Raw genomic sequence first — 16,457 nt, 5'->3', positions numbered from 1 at the left:
CACCTGCCACTTTTCAAAGGTTGGTGAACACAGTCCTGCAAGGGCTGGAAGTTTTTAGTGCAGCATATCTAGATGATATAGCTGTCTTTAGCTCCAGTTGGGATGATCACCTGGTCCACCTATGGAAGGTTTTGGAGGCCCTGCAAAAGGCAGGCCTCACTATCAAGGATTCAAAGTGCCAGATAGGGCAGGGCAAAGTGGTTTATCTGGGACACCTGGTAGGTGGAGAACAGATTGCACCACTTCAGGGGAAAATCCAAACTATTATAGATTGGGTTCCCCCTACAACTCAGACCCAGGTGAGAGCCTTTTTAGGCCTCACTGGGTATTACAGGAGGTTCATAAAGAACTATGGCTCCATTGCAGCCCCTCTTAATGACCTCACATCTAAGAAAATGCCTAAAAAGGTATTGTGGACAGCTAGCTGTCAAAAAGCTTTTCAGGAGCTGAAGCAGGCCATGTGCTCTGCACCTGTCCTGAAAAGCCCCTGTTACTCCACACAATTCATTGTCCAAACTGATGCATCTGAATTAGGGGTAGGGGCAGTCTTATCACAACTTAATTCTGAGGGCCAGGATCAACCTGTTGCTTTTATCAGCAGGAGGTTGACCCCTAGAGAAAAGCGTTGGTCTGCCATAGAGAGGGAGGCCTTTGCTGTGGTCTGGGCACTGAAGAAGTTGAGGCCATACCTGTTTGGCACTCACTTCATTGTTCAGACAGACCACAAACCTCTACTTTGGCTAAAACAAATGAAAGGTGTAAATCCTAAATTGCTGAGGTGGTCCATATCCCTACAGGGAATGGATTATACAGTGGAACATAGACCTGGGAGTACCCACTCCAATGCAGATGGACTCTCCAGATATTTCCACTTAGACAATGAAGACTCATCAGGTCATGGCTAGTCTTATTGTCCTTCGTTTGGGGGGGGGTTGTGTAGGAAAGTACCATCTTGCCTGGCATGTTACCCCCATATTTCACTGTATATATGTTGTTTTAGTTGTATGTGTCAATGGGACCCTGCCAGCCAGGGCCCCAGTGCTCATAAGTGTGCCCTGTATGTGTTACCTGTGTTATGACTAACTGTCTCACTGAGGCTCTGCTAACCAGAACCTCAGTGGTTATGCTCTCTAATTTCTTTCCAAATTGTCACTAACAGGCTGGTGACCAATTTCACCAATTTACATTGGCATACTGGAACACCCTTATAATTCCCTAGTATATGGTACTGAGGTACCCAGGGTATTGGGGTTCCAGGAGATCCCTATGGGCTGCAGCATTTCTTTTGCCACCCGTAGGGAGCTCTGACAATTCTTACACATGCCTGCCACTGCAGCCTGAGTGAAATAACATCCACGTTATTTCACAGCCATTTACCACTGCACTTAAGTAACTTATAAGTCACCTATATGTCTAACCTTTACCTGGTAAAGGTTAGGTGCTAAGTTACTTAGTGTGTGGGCACCCTGGCACTAGCCAAGGTGCCCCCACATTGTTCAGGGCAAATTCCCCGGACTTTGTGAGTGCGGGGACACCATTACACGCGTGCACTACACATAGGTCACTACCTATGTGTAGCTTCACAATGGTAACTCCGAACATGGCCATGTAACATGTCTAAGATCATGGAATTGCCCCCCGAATGCCATCCTGGTATTGGGGAGAGAATCCCATGATTCCCCGGGTCTCTAGCACAGACCCGGGTACTGCCAAACTGCCTTTTCTGGGGTTTCACTGCAGCTGCTGCTGCTGCCAACCCCTCAGACAGGTTTCTGCCCTCCTGGGGTCCAGCCAGGCTTGGCCCAGGAAGGCAGAACAAAGGACTTCCTCAGAGAGAGGGTGTTACACCCTCTCCCTTTGGAAAAAGGTGTTAAGGCAGGGGAGGAGTAGCCTCCCCCAGCCTCTGGAAATGCTTTCATGGGCACAGATGGTGCCCATTTCTGCATAAGCCAGTCTACACCGGTTCAGGGATCCCCCAGCCCTGCTCTGGCGCGAAACTGGACAAAGGAAAGGGGAGTGACCACTCCCCTGACCTGCACCTCCCCTGGGAGGTGCCCAGAGCTCCTCCAGTGTGCTCCAGACCTCTGCCATCTTGGAAACAGAGGTGCTGCTGGCACACTGGACTGCTCTGAGTGGCCAGGGCCAGCAGGTGACGTCAGAGACTCCTTCTGATAGGCTCCTTCAGGTGTTGCTAGCCTATCCTCTCTCCTAGGTAGCCAAACCTCCTTTTCTGGCTATTTAGGGTCTCTCCTTTGGGGAATTCTTTAGATAACGAATGCAAGAGCTCATCAGAGTTCCTCTGCATCTCTCTCTTCACCTTCTGCCAAGGACTCGACTGCTGACCGCGCTGGAAGCCTGCAAAACTGCAACAAAGTAGCAAAGACGATTACTGCGACCTTGTAACGCTGATCCTGCCGCCTTCTCGACTGTTTTCCTGGTGGTGCATGCTGTGGGGGTAGTCTGCCTCCTCTCTGCACTAGAAGCTCCGAAGAAATCTCCAGTGGGTCGACGGAATCTTCCCCCTGCAACCGCAGGCACCAAAGAACTGCTTCACTGGTCCTCTGAGTCTCCTCTCAGCACGACGAGCGAGGTCCCTTGAACTCAGCAACTCTGTCCAAGTGACTCCCACAGTCCAGTGACTCTTCAGTCCAAGTTTGGTGGAGGTAAGTCCTTGCCTCCCCACGCTAGACTGCATTGCTGGGAACCACATGTTTTGCAGCTACTCCGGCTCCTGTGCACTTTCCGAGGAAATCCTTTGTGCACAGCCAAGTCTGGGTCCCCGGCACTCTAACCTGCATTGCACAACCTCCTGAGTTGTCCTCCGGCGTCGTGGGACTCTCTTGTGCAACTTCAAGTGAGCACCGATTCACTCCACTTTGTAGTGCCTGTTCTGACACTTCTGTAGGTGCTGCTTGCTTTTGAGTGGGCTCTTTGTCTTGCTGGACGTCCCCTCTGTCCCCTCACGCAATTGGCGACATCCTGGTCCCTTTTGGGCCACAGCAGCATCCAAAAACCCTAATCACGAGCTTTGCAGCTAGCAAGGCTTGTTTGCGATCTTTCTGCACAAAAACACCTCTGCACGACTCTTCATGACGTGGGACATCCGTCCTCCAAAGGGGAAGTTTCTAGCCCTTGTCGTTCTTGCAGAATCCTCAGCTTCTATCATCCAGTGGCAGCTTCTTTGCACCCACAGCTGGCATTTCCTGGGCATCTGCCCACTCCCGACTTGATCGTGACTTTTGGACTTGGTCTCCTTGTTCCACAGGTACTCTCATCTGGAAATCCATCGTTGTTGCATTGCTGGTGTTGGTCTTTCTTGCAGAATTCCCCTATCACAACTTCTGTGCTCTCTGGGGAACTTAGGTGCACTTTGCACCCACTTTTCAGGGTCTTGGGGTGGGCTATTTTTCTAACCCTCACTGTTTTCTTACAGTCCCAGCGACCCTCTACAAGGTCAGATAGGTTTGGGGTCCATTCGTGGTTCGCATTCCACTTCTAGAGTATATGGTTTGTGTTGCCCCTATCCCTATGTGCCCCCATTGCATTCTATTGTGACTATACATTGTTTGCACTGTTTTCTATTGCTATTACTGCATATTTTGGTATTGTGTACATATATCTTGTGTATATTTGCTATCCTCATACTGAGGGTACTCACTGAGATACTTTGGCATATTGTCGTAAAAATAAAGTACCTTTATTTTTAGTATATCTGTGTATTGTGTTTTCTTATGATATTGTGCAAGTGACACTAGTGGTACTGTAGGAGCTTCACTCGTCTCCTAGTTCAGCCTAAGCTGCTCTGCTAAGCTACCATTTTCTATCAGCCTAAGCTGCTAGACACCACTCTACACTAATAAGGGATACCTGGAACTGGTGCAAGGTGTAAGTACCCCTTGGTACTCACTACAAGCCAGGCCAGCCTCCTACATTTCCCTACTGCCATCTGCTTTCTTTTCTATATATACTAATCTGTAGCATTGTAATTCAATATCTATATGTCTCTAACATTAACATGTCAGCTTTATCTCCATTCAAAAAACAAAACCAGAATCATAATCCATAAAGCAGGTGGTGTCCGCGTGCAACCACACAAAGAAGGCCATCAATGCCAATGAATGCACAGTCACAGCCCTGTAGCAACAACAAAGGCATCAGTGCACATAAACACAATCTTGTTATTTATCCTATGTCCCACATAAGGAACTACTCACACTAATAAAACAATTTAATCTCTCTAGATATTGTTCGATCTCGACCAACACCGACAAAAGACATTGTTGACAACCTACCGAGATACTCGGCAATGAGAATTATTTGTGTAGAATAACTCAAAATGATGTCCTCTAAGTATAACCATCTTCTCAACTGAAAGCCACCACAAATACCATCATCCTTCAGCAACCAAGGGTTGCATTTGTTAACCAGAGAAAGATAGCCTTGATGCAACAGCTAGCCATCAGGCAGCTGCAGTGTTTAATTTGTAAAATACAAAAATAAAAAAGTGCCAGGGCCATTGTAGTGGGCCACTGCAGCTAGCACCACCCATTGCCTCCCCAATTCTACCAATGAAAGTACCAACATAGCTAATATATGTCACAATGCTGCAAGTGTGGCAGTTCAGTCCTTTAATATACATTACAAAGGACTAATATCTGCCACCCAAGCTAATTTTATAGCCCGGGGGAATCAGATTTTGGCCATTTTAATGTATATGGAATTATTAAACAACCGTTGTTGTGCTCATCACAAACTTATTCACACAATGCCACCAAGTGCCAGCCTTCAGAAGTTCTGATGTTAACAAAAAAGTGCTGGTGCTGAACACTGGATAACACCAGCTGAAATTAAGCACTGCTTGTAGGAGTTTGTGAGTTCCATTTGTAGGTGGGTGTTTATAAGGACTAGGATTGAGAGCTATAGAGTTGAGACTCAAGGCTATGTGAAGTTCCCACAGTGCCCGGCGGTGCTCTGAGTGAATGTTCATCCAGTCCTTTGCACATACGCAGAGCTCAACATTGGCATAATGCGATTATATTCAAAAGTGTGTGAAGGAGGCAAAAAACGTTGAAATATTGACTGGGTGAAAGTAAAAGAAAATGCAGACCTGGCAGGTGAACGTGGATGAGTTATGTGTGTTGGGGGATGGTGAAGTGAAGGAGATACAAGGAGAGAGAAAAGAGGGTGCGGAAAAGGAAAAAGGTGAGGTGTGAAATGTGGAGATGGAGGATTTCAGAAAGCCTTGGCTAGAAAAAGGGTGTAAGCGTGTCACTGAGAGGCTGCAGAGGAAAGTGATGTGCAGCGGAGGGCAGAGTGACCCAGATGTTCTCAAGACCACTACTTCTTCCACAGGCCTCAAATGTTTAATTCATAGTCTCATATTTTCAGAATTGGAAATGTTTTAGCTCTAATTACTCCCAACAATATCATTATTGCTCCTCATTCATCTGATACTGCTAACAAATATTGGCAAAGGCAACAGGTCTGGCTTGTTTTAGGTATATAATCATTATTATGTAATAAGTTTGAATGCACAACAGAAGGTTTGCAGAGAAGCTGTCATAAACTGGTCAGCTAACACCTGTGTAAAGCACATGATTTCGGCTTAAATGTTGTAAACTGTCTCCTTAATTACAAAGGCCACACTTCTTGGAAATTATTCTGTAATGCTTCTTTGGCCAGGCTCCGTTTAGACAAACCCAGTCCCCACGCCTTTTTCATCCCACTTAAAACCCTGCTCTATCCCAGTTGTAATCCAAGCTGCCACACATCAGCAACTTTCACATTGGTGCAGATAAACTGTGAATCATGGATGCAATTTAAAAAGAGAACAGGCTGTGGCACACCTTCAACTCTCAGAACAAGAACTCGCAAAGCCAATAGGTCTTGACTCTGAGAGCTTTTGAATTTGGCAATATTTTGTAGCCGGGTTGTACAGCAATGCGAATGCTTTGCAGTGTGGCTAAAACTAATTTTAAAAAGCACTTTGATGCAGCCAGGGCTAAGGTGCTTTTTTTTCTTTTTAAAGTGCATAAGTGCTGGATTCATCTTAGTCCTTTTTTAAAATTATTTTTAGCCATGCTGCACACCAGCCACACTACTAAACAGCATGGCTAGAAACCATTGCTAAAGTCGGCAATGCCCATGCTGTACAGCAGGAACAAAAGGCACTGAGAACGCTAATAGCTCCAAAGGTGAGGGCTTTTGGCTTCGCCAATGTTTGTTAGGTTTCTGCACAACACCCTTGTCAGTCTGAGCAAATCAGTTAAAAAAAGACATTTTGCAAAAATTCCTATGACATAAAGATAGCAATTGCATCTATGTCTTAGCCAAAATACATTTAGAAGTAGATAGAATCTGTTGACACTATAAAACAGTGTTTTTCAAACTTTTCAATGCCACTCCCCCCAGAGGGGGGAAAAAAATCATCGGGCGTCCCCCAAATAATTTTTCACAATTATTCTATTAAGTTGGCAATGCTTAAATATGTCTATACTTATTTACAATACTTATAACAATGCAGTTAAGATCTGCTACCTTTTGAATAATGCAGTAAAGGTTTTCCTGCTTCAAAGCACTGTTATCTGCATAATGCTTCTTTTGGCCAGAGCCTGGCGCCCCCTCATACCCTCTGGGATCACTTGAGGACCCCCTTAGGGGGCCCGCCCCCCAGTTTGAAGACCTTTGCTATAAAAGCAGATAAATTCTGTTGCCTCAAAACATCCATTTCACCTTAGAAAAATTATTCTTTGAATTGTGTGTGGTTTAGTAAAAGATAGCTACCAATGTCAAGAGCTTGAACCAAGACGACGAGAAGAAGAAAAAATAAAAGTAATATCTCAGTTACGGCGCAATCAGAGGAGGGACAGCAGTCAAGCTGAAGCAATCAGTACTTGGTCCATGCTCCAGCCAAAAGAAGAGGAAGTGAAGCCTGCACATTCTGGCCAATTAGAAGGTAGCAAATAACAGTGACAATGAAACCAACAAAAGGTAAACAATGGGTGAGCTGCAAGCCCCTGCTTGTATACGCTATCTCTCACAAGCAAAGGTGCATACAGAGCATGCGCTCTCACAGGCGATACTCAAAAATGGCATTATGCATCCTCACAGACATCCTCACTTTTCAGAATGATACTGAGTAGGTTGTTGAAACACTCACCTCTCAGACCTACACATAAAGCTCTCACGGAGGTGCTGAGCACCTATCAGACCTGCAGTTGAGCTCTCAGATAAGAGCAGAGCAGGCTGCTTGACACCCTTGCTCCTCTGACCCAGCCTTCAGCTCTCAGACAGGTGCAGAGCAGGTTACTGGGAGCCCTCACCTCTCAGAGCTGCTGTGGAGCTCTCAGACAAGAGCAGCGCAGGCTGTCTGACACCCTTACATCTCACAGAGGTGCACTGCAGCCTGCAGGCGACCGTCACTCGCAGGAGTGTGATGTACACTTTATTCTCTCTGGCAGGTACAGTGCAGGCTGCCCTCCGCATTTACCCCTCATTTTGGTGGAAAGCAGGCTATACTGGACCATGCCGTCCTCCTAGCAGGACCGCCACCTCCAACAACGCTAAATAAAAGGCTTTTGTCGCTGAACGTGCACAGAGAGGGGACACCCTTACCTCTCAGACCGAAGCAGTTGTGGCCGTCAGACTCCTCCCGTCAGCGGCAGCGCTAAGAAACAATCTAGAAATCTATTGCACAAAGCAGTTCTCCATCCCCTCCTCTGGCCTCTACAATATTCAGTATTCTCAGAGTCCCGTCGTGCTCTCGCCCTCTCCTTGCGTTTTGCTGCTGACTTTAAATTCCGATCAGGGGGTAAATACATGGCATATTTTCACAGCACTTGCTACATTTCAAATGCCTGTGTTAGTTAAAGGCATTCAGACCTTCTCATTTCTGTTTAAAATCCCATAATCTCCTGCTTAAGAGCCTTTTGTTCAGGATCTTGAACAGTGGTAAAGTACAGGAGGCTTCAAAAATACGCACAACATGGTGGAAACAGTATTTTAGGCTACCTCAAAAGACCACTTACACATCATTAAACTATGAGGAAATCCTCACAAGATCACTTTAGAATATTTACAGGGCAGGATAGTCAGTCATGCTTGAGCAGAGCAGTTTCGATTAGTTTTGGCACTCACGTAAGAGGCACACTCTTTGTACCTCCTCAAAAAGCCCTGTTTTGGCCTATTGAAAGCGCGAGTTATTCTAAATACAAAATAATACATTGTTTGAGGAGTCTGGCAATACCTTTGTTACGTGATTCCATTTCCAGGAATTCCGCCCTGTCTCCATTAGAGTCAATATCTGATTTTATACATCTCATTAAACACGATGATTTTTAAACAACCACTTTCTGCAGGTTAGATATAAATGTTTTACCGGTTGTATGACAATACAAACTATAGCTTTACCACAGGCCTTTTCCACACAGTCTTTTCTATGCAGATGCCTTGATCACACATTCCTTTACCACAAATGTTTTTACCACGCATACATATATGTTTGTGTGTGTGTATATTTCAGTGAAAGCTATAACTAATGTCCTAATGTAACTATAACTCATGCCCGCCATACACAGTGTTGTCATCAATGATGTCATTTCAAATGTTGTAGTGATATTATCAATGATGTTACAGAATGTGTCATGATTGATGTAATATGCGGTTTAATTAACTGTGCCAGACCTTGCGCCCAGCCCACTGGCGCAGCCCCACTTCTCAAGCCACTTCAGGCCACAGAGACCCATCCACTGAGGCCTTTGTTTCTTTTTTAAGTGTTGGGGGCACAAGCCCCTGATCAGAGCCACTTTGTGCCCCAGGCCACCCCATCACCTGGAGCCTTTGTTGACTAATAAGGGTGATGTGCATCCCACGAGGAACTAAGGGCCCAGGGGGCCCCATCACTAGGGCCTTTATTTTATTAATTAAGGGGAGGTAGGCACTTATCCCCCTCCCTTGTGCCAATAGTGGCCCTGGGGACCTCATCCCCTATGGCCAAATGATATTTGTAAAGGGGACCGGAGAGAGTGGCCCTCTCCCAAGCCACAAGGTGGCCCAAAGATCCTATCCCTAGGGTCAAAATGTATATTTTAAGGGGACAAGACTCATGGCCTCCTTCCCCAAGCCACTATGGGCTGCCATCCTTGGGGCGATTGCCCCTTCCCCAGAGCCAAAATTGGGCCCAGAGACCCTCTTTCCCAGAGCCAAAACATATTTTATTACGAGGCGCCACTAGGTAGTTATAATTAGGACCATGCTTCCATAGGAAAATCATTTTTTGTTTGCTTATAACTTTGGTGCCATTTCACCAATCTTCGCAAAACGTTCTGTAAAGATACTCTTTTTTAGACACCATAGAAAAAACAACTGAATGGAATTACACCAAATTTGGCAGGAAGCTAGAAACAGAAAGTGTGCTTTTTATCAATCTGTGTAAATCCAGTGACTATTTTTTGAGAAATTAAGGATCAAAAATATTTGCATACCTGGACAGTTTGGTTTGAGGAACTCTTGTGAGAGTCTCTCGAACCCAACTTAAAAAATTAGAGTGTTTCAATTGGCTTAGGAGGCTTTATTTCTTGGTGCACTCTGATTGGCTGGCCACAACATGAGAGAAAATATTGTGGCAGTCATTAACCACTTGAGTGCCGTGGGCGAGCTGGTTAAGTCCTCGACTGCAGCACTGCTGTGCCGAGGACATAACCATCTCGTCCTGCACCTGGCCCACGGGGGTAGCGCTAGAGCTTCCCCTCTGCCGACCACCCACACCCCCCAGTCAGAGATGCCAGGGGAAGCATTTCCACTGCTACCCCGAACCCACTCCGGTGACATCTGATGACATCAGTGCGGGATTTGCACGCTGACCTCATCAGAGATCGCCCCCTTCACGATCCAAGGAGAAACTGATTTGTTTCTCCTCGGACAGGGGAGGGGGGGCAGGTCAGATAGCCATGAAAGGAAAGGAAAGGCATTTCCTTTCCTTTCATGTCTCTCTGAGCATTCCTGCAGCACGATTGCATAGCGATCGTGCTGCAGGAATGTCCACTAGACATCAGGGACTCAAATTAGGGGAAAGGCCCCTTGGGCAAGGGTTGCTCCCCAAGGGGGACATTTATTTTTAGGCCATTTCTGCAGGTCTGCCTATTTTAATTAGGCCTATCTGCTCCCAAGGGTGGCAGAAACCACTAGACACCAGGGATATATTTATATATATTTTGTTTTACAGAAGAGGAGCGTCCCCTTAGGTAAGGGTCGCCCCCCTTGGGGGGGAATATTATTTTAGGCCATTTCTGCACCCCTGGTGGCAGATCGGCCTATTTTGTATTAGGCCAATCTGCGTCCAAGGGGGGCAGAAACCACTTGACACTAGGGATTTTTTTTAAATAATTTAAATCATTGGAGTGACTCTTTAGGCAAGGTTAGGCAAGGATCGCTCCGGGGGGGGGCATATTATATTAGGCCATTTCTGTCCCCTTTGGATGCAGATTGGCCTACTTTTATTAGGCTAATCTACCACCAAAGGGGGCAGAATCCACTAGACACCAGGGATTTAAAAAAAATATATATTTTACATGAGGGGAGCGGCCCCTTGGACAAGGGCAGTTCCCCATGTGGGCATATTTTTTACACCATTTCTGTCCCCTTTGGGGGCAGATCGGCCTATTTCTATTAGGCCCATCTGCTCCCAAGCGGGGTAGAAACCACTTAGGCACCAGGGACTGGTGTGTGTGTGTGTTTTGTTTGGGGGCGCATCCACTTGGGCAAGAGTCGCTCTCCATGGGGGCACATTACTGTTGGCCATTTCTGCACCCCCTTGTGGGCAGATCAGCCTATTTTTGTAAGGTCCATCTGCCCCAAGTGGGGCAGAAAGCCAGCTAGACACCAGGGAAGTGGGTGACAGTCTTCTAGCCCCTCCTACAAACTAAAGGATCTTACCTCAATGGCAAGCAAGAAGACATTTGATTATATTGGACTTTGATTTTACATTTGGGCAGAGACAGCTTGGCTAACTCTCAATATCGTCCCACTTGGAAGGGTGACCAGCTGCACTTTTTGGACTTTGGGACGCTGCCACCTAGACAAATCTACCATACCTAGACACATCTGAAAACGAAATACCTGGGCGAGTCCAGGGTGGTGTGCTTCACATGCACCCCACACCATTTTCTTACCCACAATGCCCTGCAAATCTCCAACTTTGCTTGAAATCACACATTTTCCTTACATTTTTGTGATGGAACCTTCTGGAATCCACAAAATTCCTACCACCCAGCATAGTTGCATCTATACCGATAAAAATTCTGCACCACTTCTCATCCTAAAAACGTTTTTTTCCAAACTGACCTTTTGGACCCGCTTTGGATCCCTCTTAATTTCAACATGTTTTTGTCCCTTCCCTGTCACAGGCACTTGGCCCACCTACACAACTGAGGTATCATTTTTATCGGGAGACCTAGGGGTAAGATGGGTGGTAGGAAATTTGTGCCGGCATGGTGATCCCATACAGAAATGTGAGGAAGATGTGATTTTGTTTAGCTAAATTTGAGGTGTGCTGAGGATTCTGGGTAAGAAAACACTGGGGGATCCACACAAGACACACCTCCCTTGCCTCCCTCAGGGGTCTAGTTTTCAGAAATGTCTGGGTTTGGTAGGTTTCCCTCGATGGCTGATAAGCCCTGGACCAAAAACGCAGGTGCCCCTCTTGCAAAAACAGGTGGTTTTGTAATAAATAATTTTGATGTGTCCATGTTGTGTTTTTGGCCCTTCCCTGTCACAGGCACTTGGCCCACCTACACAACTGAGGTATCATTTTTATCGGGAGACCGAGGGGTACGAAGGGTGGTAGGAAATTTGTGCCGGTGTGGTGATCCCATCCAGAAATGTGAGGAAAATGGGATTTTTTTAAGCTAAATTTGAGGTGTGCTGAGGATTCTGGGTAAGAAAACACTGGGGGATCCACACAAGCCACACCTCCCTTGCTTCCCTCAGGGGTCTAGTTTTCAGAAATGTCTTGGTTTGGTAGGTTTCCCTAGATGGCTGATAAGCCCAGGACCAAAAACGCAGGTGCCCCTCTTGCAAAATCAGGTGGTTTTGTAATAAATAATTTTGATGTGTCCATGTTGGGTTTTGGACCCCTCTCTGTCGCAGGCACTAGGCCTACCCACACAAGCGAGGTACCATTTTTATTGAAATATGTGAGGGAATGCTGGGTGGAAGGAAATTTGTGGCTCCTCTCAGATTCTATCACTTTCCATCACCGAAATGTGAGCAAAAAGTGTTTTTTTGCCACATTTTGTGGTTTGCAAAGGATTCTGGTAACAGAAGCTAGTGAGAGCACCACAAGTTACCCCATCCTGGGTTCCCCTATGTGTCTAGTTTTGAAAAAAGCACTGGTTTGGTAGGTTTTCCTAGGTGCCGGCTGAGCTCGAGGTCAAAACCCACAACTACGCACTTTCCAAAAAACATGTCAGTTTTCAATGTAAATATTTGATGTGTCCATGTTGCGTTTTGTGGCGTTTCATGTCGAGGTCACTAGGCCTACCAACACAAATGAGGTACCATTTTTATCGGGAGACTTGGAGAAATGCTGTGTGGAAGGAGGTTTGTGGCTCCTCCCAGATTCCAGAACTCTGCAGCACCGAAATGTGAGGGCAAAGTGTTTTTTTAGACAGATTTTGAGGTTTGCAAAGGATTCTGGTTGTCAGAACCTGGTTAGAGCCCAACAAGCCACCCCATGCTGAATTCCCGTAGGTGTCTAGTTCTAAAAAATGTATAGGTTTTCTAGGTTTCCCTAGGTACCGGCTGAGCTAGAGGCCAAAATCCACAGATGGCACTTTGCAAAAAACAGGTTAGTTTTCATTAGAAAAATGTGATGTGTCCACGTTGTGTTTTGGGGCATTTCCTGTCATGGGCACTAGGCCTACCCACACAAGTGAGGTGCCATTTGTATTGGGAGACTTGGGGGAATGCTGGGTGGAAGGTAGTTTGTGGCTCCCCTCAGATTTCAGAACTTTCCATCACCGAAATTTGAGGAAAAAGTGGTTTTTTTTGCCACATTTTGAGGTTTGCAAAGGATTCTGAGTAACAGAACCTGGTGAGAGCCCCACAGGTCACCCCATCCTGGATTTCTCTAGGTGTCTGGTTTTTAAAAATGCACAGGTTTGCTCGATTTTCATAGGTGTGACTGAGATAGAGGCCAAAATCCACAGCTAGGCACTTTCCAAAAAACACTTCCGATTTCAATGTAAAAATGTGATGTGTCCATGTTGCATTTCCTGTCGTGGACACTAGGCCTACCCACACAAGTGAGGAACGATTTTTATCAGGAGACCTGGGGGAACATAGAATAGAAGAACATGTGTTATGGCCCTCGTCTTTCTCCACATTTTTTCCTTCCAAATGTGAGACAGAGTGTAAGAAGTATACCTGGTATACAATTAAAACCCATTCCAGGTGCAGCTCATTTATAGGCTCTGGGTACCTAGGGTTCTTGATGAACCTACAAGCCCTATAGATCCCTGCAACCAGAAGAGCCCAGCAGACTGGTGGGAGCCATTAAAATACCTGTTACCTCTGGGCAGGAGCAATACTGGTTCCCAATGTACTCAGGATGGGCTCATGAGGGGAGCCAGGTGATCCATGGGAGTCCTAGGTCTCCCCCGTAGACCCCAACATTGTGCCTTGTGGGTGCCCATCGTGGCACTACTGGTTTTGGGAGGACAGGCTCCCCAAGCTGTAAAGTCTCTGGAAGGGAGACTTTACACCCAGGTTTCCAATATATATAAAAATTCTCAGGAAGGGGAACTTTGCACTCGCCTCCCCAATAAATATAAAAAAAGGGTGTCCCTTGTGGCGAAGGAGTGTAGCAGTCCTCCAGGAACATTAAAATCCATGACCCAAGGAGAACTTCCCATACTTGTTTTTTAACTCTCCTAGCTGGAGCTCAACTGGAATGCAAGGCCCTCTAGTGATGTTTTTATGATTGCAGTTTCTGGGCAGAAAAATGTTAAAAGAAAGACTCAGAGACATGTTAGTGTTATTAAAAAAATAATATGTCTCTGACTACTTACTTTTCCATTTTTCACCCATGCAGTAATATGTTAAAAGAAAGACTCACAGACATGTTTTTTGTGAAACTTTATTAAAGATGTTTATATTAATTAATATTAATAAACATTGCATTGTGTAAATTACTGAAATAAGCATTAGTTTTAAAAAATTGGTGATCGTTGGACAAAGATGATTGATCTGCTTAATAAATATTGATATGCTCATTGCTCACTCCTTGAGAAAGCCAATAGGCTAACTTTTTATATTTTGGCATTGTGATTCTTGGACAAAATCTGCAAGTCGGCCTGAGTGTGGTCTCGACCTGCAAGACCAACTGCACGCTGGGCATGCGCATGATCTGCACATGCCAGAAGGCCGTGCATGGCGAAGGGTTGGTTGCTTGCACGGGGTTGGACACAGGGCCTGGTGGAGGCTGCTTTACGTAGAGTAATAAAATATTGCTTTGTGTTAAAAAAAAACCTAGAAATTCACAGAAAAAAAACAAAGGTTAGCATAATGTTATGGTTAGAGGAGAATTTCATCTCAACATGCACAGCCAGTTAGCCCTATATTACGTTACTCATAACATGTTTTATAACATCATTAATAACATCACTGTAACATTTGAAATTACATCATTGATGACAAAACTGTGCATGGCAGAGGTGTGAGCAATAGTTACTGTAAGGCATGAGATTTAGTTACTTGAGATAACTATAAGTGGTGTATTTCAGTGTTTTTTAAAGTTTAAAACGTTATGTTCTCAATTAAATTTCCACTTAACTATAATTTTATATTATTAAGCTTTGTTTTTCTTTGGCTTTAGCATAATGCAGTTTTAATTTCTCTAGACGGAAATCTTTAGAGGGTGTATTTTAAGAAATTGACTTCTTAGGATGAAGTTTATGGGCACACCACCACCCTGCTGAGTTAGGTCCTCAATGCCAACTTCCATACACAAGGCATAAAAACCTTGTACACATTGGTGAGCTGCACAGCAGCGAACTAGTAATTCTTTATTGTTTTTCCAGTTTAATAGAAAATATAGAAATTGGATCACAGATTTAAAGATATGAAGATTATGTGTTCATGTTTTGCTCTACTGGTGCGAACAATTGTCCACTCCTCTACTTCAAGTGGTTGTTAATATTTGAGCTATTTTTAATAGTTGTGTCACTGATATAATTTCTATTATTTGTGGATGTTGTTGGTCAATTTTTTGACTGCTGTATACCTCCTTCAAATGCTTTGCCATATGCTATGTGTGCTCTGCAGAGAGGCCAAGGACTGCATGTCCATAAAGTCTGAACACCTTTATGTTACACAGAGAGGCACAGTGAAAAATTCACACTGCCTTCAGCATGGACGCCAGTTCACCAAAATGACAGGGTTAGCGGAAATGACATCACATGCTATTCTTCCTTTACTTTAACTCACACATATGCACACATTCACACACTCCCTCACATAAAAACACACTCTAATCCCCAAGCACGCATACAACATACATTTAAAAGCATTGTTACTTACCTTAGCCTCTATAAATTGTCATATTTCAGCAAACTGCACTTAAATAGTTATTATACCAGTAGTGAATAATATTATTTACTATTTGTGTAATAAAAACGTACAGAAAACCAGGGAAGGGAGCCCCAACCTACGTGGTTTTGCCACCTATGAGGCCAGGGGTAGCAACGGCAGTGGCAAGGGTAGCAAGGGGCAAGCCAGCGGTCGCAGCTGCGACCTCTGGAGACCCCTAAATGGCGCCCATGGCCTTCAGACTTATCTCCAGAGCTCTCACGTGTGTATTGTCAAAAGTTCTCACTCACACCCAGAATTCATCCAGCCGTCTAGAGGCGATTTGGTTTACATAAAGAGTCATATGTGCATGAAAACAAATATAAAAACACTACATATGGAAAACCAAGCAGGCCTCGAGCAGGTCAGATTTCAAAGTGTTTAATTATTGCCGCATGTGAGACCTGGCAGGACTCGACCCACTTAAATCCCTCCAGGTGGCATTCTAAAGTGGAGTGAGTAGAGTGACCCAATCACATCCAAGAGCTTGACCCTGCCTGAGCACCAAACACATCTTTGTAGGCCACTGTACTGTTCCAAGCCTAGTCATACAACTACAGAATCCAAAGTCAGTGGGCTGGCTCTGGCTCATTTCTGTGTCCTCTTAGACCCTCCTTTCCTAAACACGCTGAGCTTTTATGTGGGGTCTGCCTGCCCACATTCTATCCCCATGCTCCAAGAATTCATGTAAAAAATTACCTTTAATTCAAGAGGCAAGGACAAGAGGTGCCCATGTAGCTGATTTACAAAGTGAAACCAGACATTCTGGGTTCAGTCCCGGCATCCCCATTTGAACAAATTATGTGATGCTAGGGCAATAGCTTATTTTCCCG

The 16,457-nt window shown here is 45.1% G+C and overlaps 1 protein-coding gene across 4 annotated transcripts in view; it reads right to left on the bottom strand.

The window, feature by feature from the left end:
* The window catches only part of LOC138245722 (cationic amino acid transporter 2-like), a 187,186-nt gene that overhangs the window by 154,585 nt on the left and 16,144 nt on the right, over positions 1-16,457 (bottom strand). The window contains exon 1 of one of the 4 annotated variants that reach the window (XM_069199578.1): positions 7,615-7,828. The exons of the other annotated variants lie outside the window; for them this stretch is intronic. The gene's annotated coding sequence lies outside the window, so the exon portion shown is untranslated. Of the gene's footprint in view, positions 1-7,614; positions 7,829-16,457 lie in introns of those variants that run through there. 4 annotated transcript variants of the gene reach the window in all.

The sequence above is a fragment of the Pleurodeles waltl genome, chromosome 7, assembly GCF_031143425.1.
Source record: "Pleurodeles waltl isolate 20211129_DDA chromosome 7, aPleWal1.hap1.20221129, whole genome shotgun sequence".
Taxonomy (NCBI): Eukaryota; Metazoa; Chordata; class Amphibia; order Caudata; family Salamandridae; genus Pleurodeles; species Pleurodeles waltl.
This window is presented reverse-complemented; position numbering and strand designations above follow the sequence as displayed.